Below are 16,635 nucleotides of genomic sequence, written 5' to 3'. Positions count from 1 at the left end.
ACGATACGGATGCAACAGTAAAGTTTATTATTATTACCAGTTTCAGTGGTTGCAAATCATCGAGTACATGAAGTTGTTTTCGTCTCGGTATCTGTTTTGATATAGACATGCTGTTCCATTTCATTTTACACAGCTTCATAAACATCTAGAGAGTAGATGTCAACAATATTATGAGAAGGATAATTGCTACTCACGACAAAGATGTCACATTGAGTTGCAGACAGGCACAACGAAAAGACTGTTATGTACTGAGCTTATGGTCAAAGCCTTCCTCAGAAAAGAAAAAAAAAAAAACACACAGCCACATCTATTCATACAAGCAAGCACATCTCACACATACTCTCTCCAGCTGCTGCAGCCAGAATGCAATGGTGTCACATGTCAAGTGGAAGCAGCAATCTGGAGTGGCGCAGTGTAGGGGGAGGGATACCATGGTACAAGTAGGGGAAAGGAGTGAGGGCTGACAGACAGAGCAAGCAAAGACTAGACGGTGGCCAGACAAGGCTGCCTGCCGAAGTGTGGGGGACGGAAAGGGGGAATGGGAGAGCAGCGGAGAGGAGAAAACACCAGTGATGCCGGCAGAGAGTGGAGCACAACGAGGGTGGGGGAGGCGTAAGGGCAGAGGGAGGTGAAAACTGTTGGGTGGAGTGTGCAGGGACAATAGGTTACCTCAGGTTGAAGCTGGGACAATTTCAGTTGCGGAGAAGAGTTCCCGTCCCCTCTGTTCTTTCACCTCCTCCCTATTCACATCCCCCACCCACATTGTGCTCCACTCTTTGCCAATGCCACTGGTCTTTTCCTGTCTCTGCTGCTCTGCTTTTCCATTACTCATCCTCCTCTTCCCTCACACACAGCTTCCAGACACCATGGCAGGCAGCCTTGAGTGGCCACCGTATTGTGTCTGTGTGCTCTGTCTTGCAGACCCGACTCCTTTCCCCCACTTGTACCACGATATCCCTCCCCCTTCCCCACCCACTCCAGATTGCTGCTTCTGCTCGATAAAACACCACTGCATTCTGGCCGCAGCAGCCAGAAGGAGTACAATTGAGGTGTGCTTGCTTGTATGAATTGTGTGTGTTTCTTTCCTGAAGAGGGCTTTGACGAAAAGCACAGTGTGTAACAGTCTTTTCATTGTACCTGCCTGCGACCCAAATGCATCATCTTTAGGGTGAGTGGCAATCTGTTCTTTTCGTGATACTGTTGGTATTATAACCCGGAAATTTCATTGTTAGAGAGTAAGTGTGTTGATGTACTACTATGTTACTAAAACACTGCACCTCCTAAACAACGTTTAACTTTTACGCACTGAATACTGATGTTATGGTCATCTTTTTGATATTAGGCAGAATGAGATGGAACGTCATTCACATCTCCGGGCAGATACTGTGACTAACAACTTCTTTTGCCTGAGGTTAACTTTTTAACAACTGTATCTGGTAGCAGTAATAAGGTTTTTTATTCAGCTGATGGCAGTACAATAGGATTTTTAATATGTATCTACAAAGCTGTGGAGCACTAGCTAGTGGAAATATTTTTAAAACCATTGTCTCTATTAAAAATAGTTCTATGACTTTTGCAGATCACAAGCTGTGTTTGCCAGCTGATTGATGCTATATGATTAACGTTCTGAGAATCAAAATAATGAAGGCACTGTACATTCGCTTATCTGTCAGCACCACAACTACAGTTCACACTGGTGGCACCACACTTGCTTCAGTAGGTTATGATTTGCCCACTGTGGACACTCAGTTTTTATGTAACTTCAACTCATTTGCAGAAGTTCTGTTACTAGCATAGAATTTTCTGTCTGGAAAATACAATCCACTCCATTTTGTAAACAAGCTTTTAATTATTTGGTTACTATTTATACAGTTGTTCATGTGTTATAGAACAGTTACAAGTTTTATAGACAGTTTCACAAACAGAAAATGAAGGGCAAAGGTGAAAGATACACATCATTTTCCATCTCACAAAGAAGGGGGAGGGGGGACAGAGAGCAGGGGGGAGAAGAGGATGAGAGGGAGTGGGAGGAGGAGGGGGGAGGGAGAGGGAGTGGGAGGAGGAGGGGGGAGGGAGAGGGAGGGGAGGACGGGAGATTATATATGAGAGAGAAGAAATACTCAAAAATGAAACACATAAATTGAAATTATGCAAATAACTGGGCAAAAATGAAGCAAAATAACCAGTTAACTTAAAAAGTAAAAATCTTATATACTGCACCAAAATTCGAACAACTAAAGGGAAAAATGTTTGCCCTCCTTCTCCGTGTGCATAAAAGATATGGAAGCCAGACATAGCCATACAGTCTGAAAATAATAGAGAAAATTCCATGATTAAAAATATGATTGTTAGTATCATCCAAGAAACAGTTGTAGAAAAATTGCATAAAACTTGAATACAGCAAGAACAGTAAGAGTTCAACAAATGTGTAATGCTTGGTGCAACACTGACATATCTGTAGTACAGCATATTAATCTCAGGGTTATTACAACAAAAGATTTTGTCATTTTCAACACACAGTCCTGATACTGCACTGCACACATTCTTTAAAAAGTCTTTTTGTCAAAGTGTTTCCATAATTTATATAAAATAAAAAGTGAAAAGAAATTAAGATATCACAAAGAAAAACACAAGAAAATATTACACAAAAAGAGTATTAGATACAATTTTTTTTGTTTAAGCTTCTTAGATTTCCGTGAGTGTATCACATACATTTTTTTTCTTTTTTTTTCAGCTGCTTAGATTTCCATGAGACTATTAAAATTTCACAGCGTATTACCCAATATAAATCAGTTTTATAAATGTTTGACTTTTGGTTACAGAAAATAAATATAAGTGCAAGAGAGTGAATCCTATTAGACAACATTCTGAAAAATGAGGATTGCTCCACACTCAAATAGATTATCCTCAGTAGCTAAACAAACATATATTTCTAGAACAGCCACTGTACTAATACAAAACATTGATATGTTGTCAAAATATGTGTAAAATGTGTGAAAAACATGAACAAGCACTAAACTTTTTCCCAAATGTTAAAAAAACAGATCAAGCAAATAACAGTTTCCCATTAAAATTAATTAACCGGCCTATGTAATATCTGCATTGTCTTTACATCTTGATGGTGTCACCCTTTGCAAGCCCAGTAGTAGGTTTTACTCGTAGTCATTTTCAAGTACAGTTTTATTTCTTTAAAAATGATGTACAGGTTGAACAACAACAAGTATTACACAACAACATAAACACAACAAGACTTGTGATTAGAGGAACAAATGTGTATAATAATAATAAAAAAAAAACACAAAATATCGCAGCAATGTTCAGATACAAAGAAATAACATATAATCCATTTCAAAGAACATAAATTAGTGTTGTTACTATCTCTTACCTCTTATGATATGATTTTCCCCCCCTAAATTACAGAGCATATAACTGAAAGAGGTGTACACTTTTCTGAAAATATATATATACGCATCAATCAACCAACTGCCATGTCATCCTCGGTTATTCATCATTGGATGCGGTAGGGATCGGCATGGGGTCAGCATACCACACTCCGAACTGTTATCGACTTTCGCCCAGGGAGCCGCTACCTCTCAATACGGTGGCTACTCAATTGGCATCACGAGGCTGAGTTTATTCTAGCTTCAGTCCTCTCACCAAGAAAAAATCTCTGGCAGTTCCGAGAATCGAATCCAGGGCTCCTGCATAAGGTTCTGTAGTGTTGACCAATCAGCTACAGTGATGGACAAAAAAAAAAATACATTGAAAATTACATTACAAACGGGGAATCTACTGTACAATTTATGGATATAATCATTCAAGACAACCTGAAGAAGGAGTTTACTGTAGATTCCTGTGCAATAAAAATTTCAAGGAACACGTTAGCAAATAAATATGTTAAGCAAATACTGTAAATATGGCATTACTTTAAAACCTGTGTATAGCACTTTATTTTTCTCGAATGTCAGTTACAAAGTAGAAAAGAAAGGAGAGGATCATCAGTGGGTTAAACATGAAGAGTATTGCCAAGTTTGTTTCACACAAGTTGTATTTAACTGTAATTAAAACAAAGATATTCAGAGAAATGTTGGTTGTCAGAACACTATGATGTGAGCTTTGGAGTAGGGCGGGTTTGAAAGAAACTTTTTTATGCATTTCACAAATAACTCAAAAACCACAGCTTATAGCAAAAATGCTTCCCAGTAAAAATTTAAACTAGATTAAATTTCCAACAAAAAAAGGTCCTCTTCATTTTTTTCTTGAGGACCAACAGTTTCCATGTTCAGGAGATGGAAAATTGCAGATTATTTTAAAATGTTGTTCTAACAGTAGAGAATTAATGTTTATCTTTAAATGAAGTGTGTCAAAAACAAATATTAAATGTATGTATTACATCTATGTGAAGTAGAGCTGTATTAAGGGATAAAACATGTTCCATGGGTGTAACAGAGAGGGGAGAGAGATATGTGGTGTAGAAGAGTGAAAGAAGATTGGTTGCCGGATTGTGTTTTTGCACTTCACTCCTTCATAGGTCTGCAAACTAAAGCAGGTGATTCCCTCCCTCTATCTATCCCCCTACAGCATAAGAAGCAACTACAGGATGTTTCATAAAGTTACCATCCACAGCGCACCTTATGAATCACTCACAATGCAGTGTGCAGACATAACCGGACACGGAAGGGGAATGGGGTTTGATTTTGCACAAAGTGAATGAACATTACATTGTAACATTGACTAATTGTGACATTCCATCCTGGATTTCTCATCATTTGAACAGTACACTGAATGCACATATGAGTCACTAATAACACTAATACCAGTAATGCATATTGAGAGAATCTATGTAATTCTCTGTGCTCAGTTTTATACTGCTAGTGGAGAAATTGATTCTCAGTCATCCCATGTGGTAGCTGTAGTGTTCTTTCAGGAAAGTCACCATCCCCACCGTGAGTGCTGCTCAGTTTTCAGCTTACAGACAGATTATACCTACCCAGAATTTCCTGTTCACGAATTCTCTTATGCAAGTAAGTAATTTCACTGGTCTGGTGTTTATACTGTGAAGTTACTTTCCATTTACTGAATGAATAATTTGCAGTTGATAAGTGAGCTATTATGTAAAAAAGATCAAAAGTTGGAGCTTTCAACTGTCTGCCACTTTGAAGAACTTTTCCAAATTTCCTGACATGCTGTCAATATGTATTCAACAATGTCGATTTCACTGTCTCTACACTCACTGTCTGGGATACTTTTCACAGTGTGAGGGGTATCAAATTCATCACTCCAGCCTCAGCTCTCCATAATCTGAAGAAGCCCAGAGGCTTAAATTATCTCCCTCTGCAACAGAAATAGATCACCTAGGTGTTACAGAATTTCAGATATTGCAACATACATCAAGCAATGCATTACAGCAGATTACTGTTCTAGGCCTGAACACAATCAGTTCCTTCCATCAAACATATTCACACCCATCTTGGAAGATATCATGTGTATATGTGGTAAGTGGCTCCATTCAGTGCAGCCTGCTCTACAAGCACCAGCAATTCTTAAATGAAAAAGATTTATGCAGTCTATCAATAACACAATCAATGGTGAGAGAAATGCAGAAAAATTTTGTCATAGATAATTCACTACCAAGTAACTACAATACAATTATGCAGCTTTACGATACCCTGTCAATGACAGACCGTGGAATGGTGCCACATTTACCAATCCAGTTCCTTTCCCACTAACAATATATATGTCACTGATAACATCACACGCACACAAATCAATACACATCACACACACAAATTAACACACAGGAACATATTTTACGTAACACCTTGCTTAGCAATGGCAAATAAGTAATCAACAAACCGAAAATAACTTCACGATATAAAAATGAACTCAGTGAAATTATTTTGTCTCCTTACATAACAGAACTGGACAGGAAATTCTGACGAGTTATAGTCTGTCTGTAAACCAAAAAGCGAGCAGTCTTCATGTTAGGGGAAGTTACCTTTCATGGCGGAAGAATACCACAGCTACCATATGGGATGCCTAAGAATCAATTTCTCCTCTGCAATGTAAAACTGAATAAAAAAAAAAATTACACATAGTCTGCCCATATGAATTACCTATGTTAGGATTATTAATAACTCATATCCTCATTCTGTGTAGTGTTAAATAATTTTGTGCGATATCACCTCCTCCCCCTGCACACTGTACTACCGACGATTCATAAGGCGCACTGTGGACAGCGAGTGTAATTTTATGAAACACCCACTAGTTGCTTCTAATGCTGTAGTGAGGTAGACAGAGGTGAGGGGGATCACCTGCTTCAGTTTGCAGACCCATGAAGGAGGGAAGTGCATGAACACTATACGGCAACCTATCATGCTTCCACCCCGCACATCTCCCCCTCCATGCTGTTACACACACAGAATACAATTTATCCCTTAATATGGTTCCACTGCACTTACATGTGGTACAGACATTTAATGTTTGTATTTGACCCACTTCATTTAAAGATAAACTTAATGTTATACTGTTAGAACAATATCTTTAATAATCTGCAATTTTTCCCTCCCCTGAATGCAAAAACTATTAGTCCTAGATAAAAAATTAATAGTATTTTTTTGTAGGAAATTTAATATTATTTAATTTTGTACTGAGAAACATTTTTGTTAGAAGCTGAAGTTTTCAAGTTATTCAAGAAAGACATTACTTAGCTTTTAGTACGTTGTTCATAACACTCTTGCCTAGCACTGTGCACAAATTTGAGACTACATGATTTTTCCTCCCTAATCGAGCATTTTTGGTCTTTGTTGACAGGGCTATAAATATGTACCAACATAGTGAAGAATTAAAGATAAATACCCATCCTATCACTCACATGACAACACCGTAGGGAAGAAGTTCCCTGCAAGCAGTAATTATATGAATAAACATTTTTCCCAGTGCTGCTGTAACTTTCCCTACATTAAAGGTAAATGTTTACCTTTTTATATATTTGTTAATTACTATAATGTCTGTAAAATTTAATTGTATGTCAGTAAAGCTTCTAAGTATGTAATGTTAGCTGCTTTGGGGCACATGAAAGGAAATTTGAATATATTATTATTATTATTATTATTATTATTATTATTATTATTTCTTTACTTTCTCAGACGTTAAGTCTGGTTAAAAATGGAAAGTGACGCGGACCTTGATCAAGCGTCACTTCCTTTTAACTGTATGGTATATGTTATATTGCATTTAGGAACTTTCGGGTAATTGAACATGTATCAATAATTACGGATTTCTGTAGTTGTATATATAAGTTTGGATGTAGCTGTATTGCATTGATGTACTGGTGGATATTGTGTGGTATGACTCCTGTAGTTGATAGTATAATTGGTATAATGTCAACTTTATCCTGATGCCACATGTCCTTGACTTCCTCAGCCAGTTGGATGTATTTTTCAATTTTTTCTCCTGTTTTCTTTTGTATATTTGTTGTATTGGGTATGGATATTTCGATTAGTTCTGTTAATTTCTTCTTTTTATTGGTGAGTATGATGTCAGGTTTGTTATGTGGTGGTGTTTTATCTGTTATAATGGTTCTGTTCCAGTATAATTTGTATTCATCATTCTCCAGTACATTTTGTGGTGCATACTTGTATGTGGGAACGTGTTGTTTTATAAGTTTATGTTGTAAGGCAAACTGTTGATGTATTATTTTTGCTACATTGTTATGTCTTCTGGGGTATTCTGTATTTGCTAATATTGTACATCCGCTTGTGATGTGATCTACTGCTTCTATTTATTGTTTGCAAAGTCTGCATTTATCTGTTGTGGTATTGGGATCTTTAATAATATGCTTGCTGTAATATCTGGTGTTTATTGTTTGATCCTGTATCGCAATCATGAATCCTTCCGTCTCACTATATATATTGTCTTTTCTTAGCCATGTGTTGGATGCGTCTTGATCGATGTGTGGCTGTGTTAGATGATACGGGTGCTTGCCATGTAGTGTTTTATTTTTCCAATTTACTTTCTTCGTTATCTGTTGATGTTATGTGATCTAAAGGGTTGTAGAAGTCATTATGAAGTTGCAGTGGTGTAGCCGATGTATTTATATGAGTGATTGCTCTGTGTATTTTGCTAGTTTCTGCTCGTTCTAGAAAGAATTTTCTTAAATTGTCTACCTGTCCATAATGTAGGTTTTTCATGTCGATGAATCCCCTTCCTCCTTCCTTTCTGCTTAATGTGAATCTTTCTGTTACTGAATGTATGTGATGTATTCTATATTTGTGGCACTGTGATTGTGTAAGTGTATTGAGTGCTTCTAGGTCTATGTTTCTCCATTTCACTACTCCAAATGAGTAGGTCATTATTGGTATAGCATAAGTATTTACAGCTTTTGTCTTGTTTCTTGCCGTCAATTCTGTTTTCAGTATTTTTGTTAGTCTTTGTCTATATTTTTCTTTTAGTTCTTCTTTAATATTTGTATTATCTATTCCTATTTTTTGTCTGTATCCTAGATATTTATAGGCATCTGTTTTTCCATCGCTTCTATGCAGTCGCTGCGGTTATCCAATATGTAATCTTCTTGTTTAGTGTGTTTTCCCTTGACTATGGTATTTTTCTTACATTTGTCTGTTCCAAAAGCCATATTTATATCATTGCTGAATACTTCTGTTATCTTTAGTAATTGGTTGAGTTGTTGATTTGTTGCTGCCAGTAGTTTTAGATCATCCATGTATAGCAAATGTGTGATTTTGTGTGGGTATGTTCCAGTAATATTGTATCCATAATTTGTATTATTTAGCATGTTGGATAGTGGGTTCAGAGCAAGACAGAACCAGAAAGGACTTAATGAGTCTCCTTGGTATACTCCACGCTTAATCTGTATTGGCTGTGATGTGATATTATTTGAATTTGTTTGGATATTAAGTGTGGTTTTCCAATTTTTCATTACTATGTTTAGGAACTGTATCAATTTAGGATCTACTTTGTATATTTCCAATATTTGTAGTAACCATGAGTGGGGTACACTATCAAAAGCTTTTTGGTAATCAATGTATGCGTAGTGTGACGACCTTTGTTTAGTTTTAGCTTGATATGTCATCTCTGCATCTATTATCAGTTGCTCTTTACACCATCATGCTCCTTTGCAACAGCCTTTTTGTTCTTCATTTATAATTTTATTCTGTGTTGTATGTATCATTAATTTCTGTGTAATGACTGAAGTTAATATTTTGTATATTGTTGGTAGGCATGTTATGGGGCAATATTTAGCTGGGTTTGCTGTGTCTGCTCGATCTTTAGGTTTCAGATAAGTTATTCCATGTGCAAGTGTATCAGGGAATGTGTATGGGTCTGCAATGTAACTGTTAAATAATTTAGTTAAATGTGAATGTGTTGAGGTGAACTTCTTTAACCAGAAATTTGCTATTTTATCTTTTCCAGGGGCTTTCCAATTGTGAGTAGAATTAATTGCTTAGGTGACTTCATGTTGCAAAATTATCACTTCAGGCATTTGTGGTATCATCTTGTATGTGTCTCTTTCTGCTTGTATCCACCGTGCATGCCTGTTATGTTGTACCGGGTTTGACCATATGTTGCTCCAGAAGTGTTCCATGTCTGTTATGTTTGGTGGATTGTCTATTTCAATGTGTGTGTTATCTATTTTCTGGTAAAATCTCTTTTGGTTTGTGTTGAATGTTTGGTTTTGTTTCCTTCTATTTTCACTTTTTTTCTATCTTCTAAGTCGTTTGGCCAATGCTTGTAATTTCTGCTTCTTTTCATCTAATTGCTCTATCGCTTCTTGTTGTGAGATTTTACCTAACCTTTTTCTTTTTTTTCTGACATTTCATTTCTTATAAATTGTGTTAGCTGTCCGATGTCTTTTCTCAGTTTTTCTATTCTGATCTGTAGCCTGTGTTGCCATGCTGGTTTTGTGGGTTTCTTCTGTGTGTTGGTTGGTTCTGATCTCTGCCTAGTGTGTATATTTAGTGTAGTGAGTGCTCCTATATAAACAAGTAGTTGTAACTCTTCCATAGTTGTGCATGATTGTGTTGATAGTTTTTATTGTTGTTTCGACTTGTGGGTTATTTGGCAGTCTATGCAAGAATGGTCTAATGTCTGTATTTGTGTCTTTGTATTCTATATATGTCAGCTGAAATTTTTCTTCTATATCTAACATGTGTGTCACTTCGTGTTCTATTTGCGCTTGTTCTGGTGGCTGTCTTAAGATTTCGTTTTCCTCTGATTGTTTAATTGATGTGTGTTGTTCTTTGTTTGTTTGCTCTGGGATGTTTGAGTCCATTACTGTATTTTCTTCTTCTTCTTCTTCTTCTTCTTCTTCTTCTTCTTCTTCTGATTGCACATTATTTTGTTCCAGTATCTGTTGTACTTGTTGTTTGATGTTTTCTAATTCTGACTGGGGTATCCTGTTATTTTTGCTTATTACACGGATCTGATCAGCTAGTCGTTGTTCTGTTAAAAATTTTAATTCTGGGTATCTGGTAATAAATGTTGTGTATACTTGTGATCGGTATCCAGTTGTGTTGGTTCCTAGATTTGTTGCTTGGTAATAACAGAACATGAGGTGTCGATTAACTTCATCTGACCACCTCAACCTCTGTCTTTGTTTTCCTTCTAGGGTGGTCGCAGGAAGCATGTCCTGCAAAACACCTCTATTTGGATTTAAATCATTTTCCAGTTGGCTAGCAGTGTCGTTACCATTGTGGGCAGGCATAGGGTTCAAGCATCGTCCCCAACCATGACGGCGCTTGTCCGAGGCTTCTTTAGTTGTGTCCTGAACCATTATTATTATTATTATTATTATTATTATTATTATTATTATTATTATTATTATTATTTACATGAAAAAGAACATTATATAATCCATGGAAGATTTACATTACTAGAACAACACAGTGTATGATACCTCCTTATCCTTCATTCTGATAAACATATGTCAAATGTCAGTGCTATGTACTTCACTAAAATTGGAGAGAAGGTCTTCCCTTTTCATTTACAGCCTGTTGTACTGTCACAAGGAGTTAGAGGAAATATTTCTGAAACTTTCAGGGAATTAAAAAAGAATCATACAGGGTTATTACAAATGATTGAAGCAATTTCACAGCTCTACAATAACTTTGTTATTTGAGATATTTTCACAATGCTTTGCACACACATACAAAAACTCAAAAAGTTTTTTTAGGAATTCACAAATGTTTGATATGTGCCACTTTAGTGATTCGGCAGACATCAAGCCGATAATCAAGTTCCTCCCACACTCGGCGCAGCACGTCCCCATCAATGAGTTCGAAAGCATCGTTGATGCGAGCTCGCAGTTCTGGCACGTTTCTTGGTAGAGGAGGTTTAAACACTGAATCTTTCACATAACCCCACAGAAAGAAATCGCATGGGGTTAAGTCGGGAGAGCGTGGAGGCCATGTAAGGCCCTACACCCCATTGTGCTATTCTTGCTTTGACTCCTGACTGGTAGACCTTGTATTCTCCCACTTCCTGGCCTGGCGGCAGAAACTTGAAGTGCGACTTCAGCCGAACAAAACTTTATGAGTTTTTCTACGTATCTGTAGTGTGTCGTGACCATATGTCAATGAATGGAGCTACAGTGAATTTATGAAATCGCTTCAATCATTTGTAATAGCCCTGTATTTTTCCCTTAAATTTTAGGTTCACCTAAAGTTTGATGAGTGCTATGTAGGGATGTAATTAGCATCACATGTAATTTTCTAAACCTGCCTCCGTAACTGAGGGCACCAATGGTTTCTTCTGTGGTGGTGCTCGACTTGGAAGTTTGTATGTTTGAATCTTGGTAGTGGATAAAAGGAAGATGGTGATGTTAAGCTCCTGATCACCAGTGTTTGTGCCAATGTCCTGGATTAAATATCAGATCTATCCACAGTGTCTCATGAAATGAGAGCATATGACGTTGTTGATGATCCATCCATTGGACAGGGATGTTAATTTCACCCTCTCCCTTCCTTTCATCCACCAGATCAGTGGAAGGCAATGGCAAACAACCTCTCCTGAACATTGCCATGAGTGGTGGTGCATCTGGCCCCCTATGCCCATATACTGAGTGTGGGACTTTAAGTAACTTCAAAAACAAAATTTCTTAACGCTCTTAAGTATATTTAATACCCAACTGTAGCTGCCAAGGACTGAAATATTTTCTTTATCTTTCAACCTCTTCTTCCTCTTCCTCTATTATCTCTTTCTCTACTTTTCTAGTCTAGCTTTGATAAGAAACTGGTGAAACCACTTACCTTACAATAATTATGAAAAACAAATACAATTGTTATAAATCTTATGGACAGATATATTATATTGGTTTGAAACATATTCAATTTACAAACACACAATAATATACATAAACTTTTTAGAATTTGTTCCCAGACAATGCTTTTACTATAAGAAGCTTGCACTGAGTGCAAGCAAATACTTAATATGTAATGATAAATGCAATAACTATTTTTTTTTTCAGTCTAAGCTCTTACCTTTATGGGAATACTGAGCTGAAATGGAATTGCAGTCTTTCATTTGGTGGAATACATAAGGGCCTTCAGGTTATATATCTACTTCCTAGGTTAAGGTGCAGGTGTACTCGGACACAGCACCTAAAACAAGAATATGTAGTACTGAAACACAGGACAGCTAAAATAATAGCTGATATAGTACAGCAAAAACATATCTAACTTGTCATTTTCCTTCCATAACAGTTATGTACCAACTGCAACACAAAGGCATTATGTTATTTCTAGATTATTCATTGAAACTGCTTTCTAACCTGTTTATAATATCTTTTCTACCAACAGACTTATAACTCACAGGTTAGCCTTTAAAAATAGTTTTAGCTAATAGTTGAGCATATTATGGGGGTAAATCAAATATAAATAGGATTTTATTTAAAAATATACTGTAAAATAAAAGGCAAATATAATTTATTTTTCTGCAGAGTTTCCTCCGTTAGAAATACATTTTATCCAGTGAGAAGGTAGGATGTTTTATACTAGCATCGTAGACTGAAGTTGGCTGTCAGGATCCAACTGCGCATGAACTGCTCCACGCATTCGTATCTTCAAATTGTTGGCCTCCTACAGTTTCTCTAGGCGAATGAATCAAATGAAAGTTGCAGGGCAATAGACATGGGCTTAGGGAGGATGATCAATTTCAGTGGAGAGCATTTCTTCACGTTTTGAGATCATTAGAGTTGCAGCATGGTGCCTTGCATTGTCATGGGGGAGGACAGTCTCTCTAATCAGTTGGTTCAATAGCTCACAGTGGTAAGCAGCACTGATAGTGCATTGCTCATGTACAACAATCAAAAGGCCTCACTGGTCAAAGAAAATAGTTGAAAGAACCTTGCTATTTGACAGCCAGGTCTTGGCTTTCACTAGGGCTGTCTCCCCTTTCCTTTGCCACACCACACTGGCTTGTTATAACTCAAGAGTGTAGTGGTGGACCCACATTTCATCACAGGTGATGAACCATCTAAAAGATGGATCACCTTCTTTCACAATCACTGCTGAAAGCCTCCGTCAGACCTCCAAAAATCTCAATTTCTGTTCTGTGGTCAAATAGTGTGGGACATATCTGACATACACTTTATGGAACTTTAGGTCGTTTCTGATCATTGCTTGACAGTTCCCATAACGTATTCCGACCTGTTCTGCAATTTCAGATACATTCAACTGTCAATTTTCTTTGAGGATGACTCTTACTGTGTGAATGTTTTCGTCCATAACGTCGGTCTGAGGGCAGCAAACATGTCCCTAATCTTCGACTCATTCTCATCCTTCTTGAATTCTTTATGTCACGCAAATACGAATCCTTGACAATGTTTGGTTCATGAACTGTGCAGTCAATCGCTGAAAAATTTCTGTCACTTGAACTACTTGACAAGCAAGAAATTTTATAATTATGCATTGTGCAGTGCAGGGGTGTATCTGCTGCTCTGACATTATGAACTTCACTGAGTGGGAATGTGGAATTCCTAATGGCCCCTCCCAAGAATGAGAAGTGCAGGCTCACTCCTCCCACAGTAGGCACTCAGAAACAGAAATCTCATTTATTTTTGATTTACCCTTGTTGTATAAAATTCATATAAAAGTAGATGATAACACATTCCTAGTGAAGTACATGATAATTTTTAGTATGTTGTTCTATACTTATGATTATATTTTTTGCTTTCACATATTTTAATCATTATTTAAATCATTTGAAGTTAACTTAATGGCCTGAGGAGACCAAGTTCATCATCTCATTTGTTATATAAAATTATGATTCTGTACAAAGTTAAATCCATGTAAACTTGTTTATGTTCAGTCAATTAAACAGCTTAAAATCCAGGAATGCAGAAGTTTGTTTATGTAATACAATTTATGTAAAAAGTACACAGAATTTTGAAAAAGAAATCTCTGGAAAATACTGCCAACATAATGGCCAATTGTTTAAAATGCAAAGAGTTAAAAAACTTGTAAGCTTCAACACCATTTTAAAGACATACTAACACACAAACCAACATAATTTCAGTGTTGATATACAGGGTGTTACAAAAAAGTACGGCGAAACTTTCAGGAAACATTCCTCACACACAAATAAAGAAAAGATGTTATGTGTACATGTGTCCGGAAACGCTTAATTTCCATGTTAGAGCTCATTTTAGTTTCGTCAGTACGTACTGTACTTCCTCGATTCACTGCTAGTTGGCCCAATTAAAGGAAGGTAATGTTGAATTCGGTGCTTGTGTTGACATGCCACTCATTGCTCTACAGTACTAGCATCAAGCACATCAGTACGTAGCATCAACAGGTTAGTGTTCATCACGAACGTGGTTTTGCAGTCAGTGCAATGTTTACAAATGCGGAGTTGGCAGATGCCCGTTTGATGTATGGATTAGCACAGGGCAATAGCCGTGGTGCGGTGCATTTGTATCGAGACAAATTTCCAGAACGAAGGTGTCCCGGCAGGAAGACGTTCGAAGCAATTGATTGGCGTCTTAGGAAGCACGGAATATTCCAGCCTATGACTCGCAACTGAGGAAGACCTAGAACGACGAGGACACCTGCAATGGACGAGGCAATTCTTCGTGCAGTTGACGATAACCCTAATGTCAGCGTCAGAGAAGTTGCTGCTGTACAAGGCAACGCTGACCACGTCACTGTATGGAGAGTGCTACGGGAGAACCAGTTGTTTCCATACCATGTACAGCGTGTGCAGGCACTATCAGCAGCTGATCGGCCTCCACGGGTACACTTCTGCGAATGGTTCATCCAACAAGTGTTAGAAGTCACGTTGGTACTCTAACATGGAAAGTAAGCATTTCCGGACACATGTCCACATGACATATTTTCTTTCTTTGTTTGTGAGGAATGTTTCCAGAAAGTTTGGCCGTACCTTTCTGTAACACCCTGTATTTGTAAATGGTAGTACCAAAATTATTTTTTTCTAAAATTTGTATACTTCTTATTGTTAAAAAGGGATATAAATCTGACATACAAGGCTGCAAGTAACAAAAGAATCATTTTCTTTACCAATCTCCAAGACTGGTGATGTTTTACTGAAACTCGAAACTTAGTGCTTACTTCAATGTGAGATACTTTTAACAGTTTCCACAACAAAGCTCTATCTTGATATCTAGCAGAAAATCCAAACAGATTGTGGTCAGACATAAAATACACCAGTGGCAAGACACAACCAACACCCTGAACATGCGAAACCAATGGTAATATTACTGATGACAGGAGCACTAAAGTGGAGTTACTAAATATGGTTTTCTGAAATTCCTTCAGCAAAGAAGACAAAGAAAATATTCCAGAATTTGAATCAATAGCAGATGCCAAAATGAGTAACTGAGAAGTGGATAACCTGTTCCAGACGTCATCATACGGTCCCTGTGGATATGCGACTTGCTATAAACGAGCCCATTTCCTGACACAAGGTACAGGACAGGGTTGTGCAACACCACACAGCAGAGTGAACAATATGTTGTCCTTTCGGACTCAAGTCACTTCCGGTTGTTGAGGTCCTGCTTGGTATTGAGTATGACTCTGCTCAACTCGTGAATGCCATAGTTGTGGAATCCAGACCAATGGCAGCAGCAATACTATGGAAACATAAACCAGTCTGACTAGGCAGCTGTCAAATTCCAACGAGTACTGGTGGGCTTTTCTCGACATGACATGAAGGATAACACAACCATCTAACAAACAACCGATATTCAAATGGGATTTCTGAATGATAAACTCACTGTGTTTTCTTTACTTGTATGCAGAATGAAGACAGCATTACTCCAGACTACTTTCTGAGGTTGTGCTGAAATGGTAATGATTTGCATATATGAGCAGATAGCAAACTCCATGCCAATTAGATGTTTGCTGCAGGTCCCTTTCATGGTATTATAATTTTAATGCCCAGCAGTGTACATCACAGATAAATGTCCATTGAAGGAAAGTCTGGGCATTGGTTACTTTAACAACTTAAACACCACAAATGGACTGAAAAGAAATTTTCATTCATGCTGTGTGTCTGGAAAGACATAGTGCTACGGTAGGTGGCACTGACACATGAAAGTTCCTCTGACCACATGCACATTGTCCTCCTGCGCTGCAGGATGTGTGATTGACTCAGCATACT

The 16,635-nt window shown here is 37.5% G+C and overlaps 1 long non-coding RNA gene across 2 annotated transcripts in view; it reads right to left on the bottom strand.

The window, feature by feature from the left end:
• Positions 1-2,153: 2,153 nt before the first annotated feature.
• LOC126176980 (uncharacterized) overlaps positions 2,154-16,635 on the bottom strand; it is a 117,867-nt gene continuing 103,385 nt past the window's right edge. Inside the window, exons 2-4 of one of the 2 annotated variants that reach the window (XR_007535730.1) lie at positions 12,498-12,617; positions 3,386-3,733; positions 2,154-2,306 (exon numbers count right to left, since the gene is read on the bottom strand). This is a non-coding gene — a long non-coding RNA (uncharacterized LOC126176980). Of the gene's footprint in view, positions 3,734-12,497; positions 12,618-16,635 lie in introns of both variants that reach the window. The other variant, XR_007535729.1, reaches the window with a different exon arrangement.

This window comes from Schistocerca cancellata, chromosome 3, assembly GCF_023864275.1.
Source record: "Schistocerca cancellata isolate TAMUIC-IGC-003103 chromosome 3, iqSchCanc2.1, whole genome shotgun sequence".
Classification (NCBI taxonomy): Eukaryota; Metazoa; Arthropoda; class Insecta; order Orthoptera; family Acrididae; genus Schistocerca; species Schistocerca cancellata.
This window is presented reverse-complemented; position numbering and strand designations above follow the sequence as displayed.